This window comes from Ornithorhynchus anatinus, chromosome X1 (assembly GCF_004115215.2).
Source record: "Ornithorhynchus anatinus isolate Pmale09 chromosome X1, mOrnAna1.pri.v4, whole genome shotgun sequence".
Taxonomy (NCBI): domain Eukaryota; kingdom Metazoa; phylum Chordata; class Mammalia; order Monotremata; family Ornithorhynchidae; genus Ornithorhynchus; species Ornithorhynchus anatinus.
The window spans coordinates 102,046,664-102,048,186 of NC_041749.1; the positions used below are offsets into that span (position 1 = coordinate 102,046,664).

Genomic DNA, 1,523 nt, shown 5'->3' on the forward strand with positions numbered 1-1,523 from the left:
ATTAGTCTCTCTGCTCCTCTTAGAATGAGCTAAGCCAGGGAGAATCCTGGATCACATGTACAGCCTTGCTGTATCCTCTCTGCAGCCACCCACTGAAGTAGTCACAGTCAGACCAAAGTTTGCTTCCAGGGTAGAAAAGTCATGTAGCTCTATATAGCTACTGCCTGGATTGAGTCCCTAAGCCCCCAGGGAGGATGCAGCAGGTGAAACCACTTCCTTATGTTGAATACCCCATGGAATTCTGAGAACTTTCCAAGAACTATTCAAACTGTTTGGTAATCTAAACAAAATAATTTTAAAACTGCCTCTTCTCTTCAGTCAGTGGTATTTATTGAGCCCGCGGATAGAGTCCGAGCCTGGGAGTCAGAAGGGCATGGGTTCTAATCCTGGCTCTGCCACTTGTCTGCTGTGTGACCTTAGGCAAGATACTTCGTTACTCTGGGCCTCAGTTGTCTTGTCTGTAAAATGGGAATTGAGACTTTGAGCCCCACGTGGGACAGGGACTGTGTCCAATCCAATTTGCTTGTATCCACCCCAGCGCATGGTACAGTGACTGGCACCTAATAAGTGCTTAACAAACACCACAATTATTATTATTATTATCACTAAGCACTTGGGAGCATACAATAAAGTAGACACAATCCCTGCCATCAGGGACCTTACAACATGTGGCTGTGGCATGGGCAAATGGACCTCAGCCTTAAGAGTGTTGAAAAATAGTAATTATTAGTGATACTATTAATTCTAATTATTTAAATGCAGTTCCAGTGAGCACAGCTGCAAAGCCTGCCCCAGAACCACATGCTCTGCGTGCCCCACCCCCACCCCCCACCCCGGCTCCACCACTTGTTAGCTGTGTGACTTTGGGCAAGTCACTTAACTTCTCTGTGCCTCATTACCTCATCAGTAAAGTGGGGATTAAGACTGTGAGCCCCACCTGGGACAACCTGATTACCTTGTCCCAGTGCTTAGAACAGTGCTTGGCACATAGCACATCATCATTTAAGAACTACTGTAGTGTCCAGAGCCCTCTCAGGGTCACACCTGGAGAGTTGCCAGTACTCTACCAGTCTCGACTACAGGAGGGAGAGTCAAGCAGAGGCATACCCATTCCATTCCTAGTTTGGGCAGTGGCTAGCGAGTGGAAGGCAATCTGCTAAAAGTCAAAACTCACCTGTACTGGGCAGCAGTGGCATGGGAAAGAGTCGAAGGTGGAGATTCAAGTTTACTCAGGTTTACTGCTTGGAAGGAGACAATGGTAAACCACTTCCAGATTTTTACCAAGAAAACTCTATGGATAAACTACCAGAACAATTGCAGGTGTAGGTGGCTTGTTCTGGGAGAGATGCGTTCATGGCATTGCTATGGGTCGGAGATGACTCAACAGCATATGACAAGACAAGACAAAAAGTGTACAGAAGCCCGCCTCAACAGCTTTGCCCTGACAAGATCACTTCTACCCAACTCTGGCACTCTCCAAAACGTTGCTGGGTGCCATCAGTCATGAGAAATAATTGAACTGG

The 1,523-nt window shown here is 46.9% G+C and overlaps 1 non-coding gene across 1 annotated transcript; it reads left to right on the forward strand.

Annotated features, from left to right (window-relative positions):
* The first annotated feature begins 1,026 nt into the window (after positions 1 to 1,026).
* Positions 1,027 to 1,164, forward strand: LOC114806674. Its single transcript, XR_003754736.1, has one exon. It is a non-coding gene; the product is annotated as a small nucleolar RNA SNORA7 (small nucleolar RNA).
* The last annotated feature ends 359 nt before the right edge of the window (positions 1,165 to 1,523 follow it).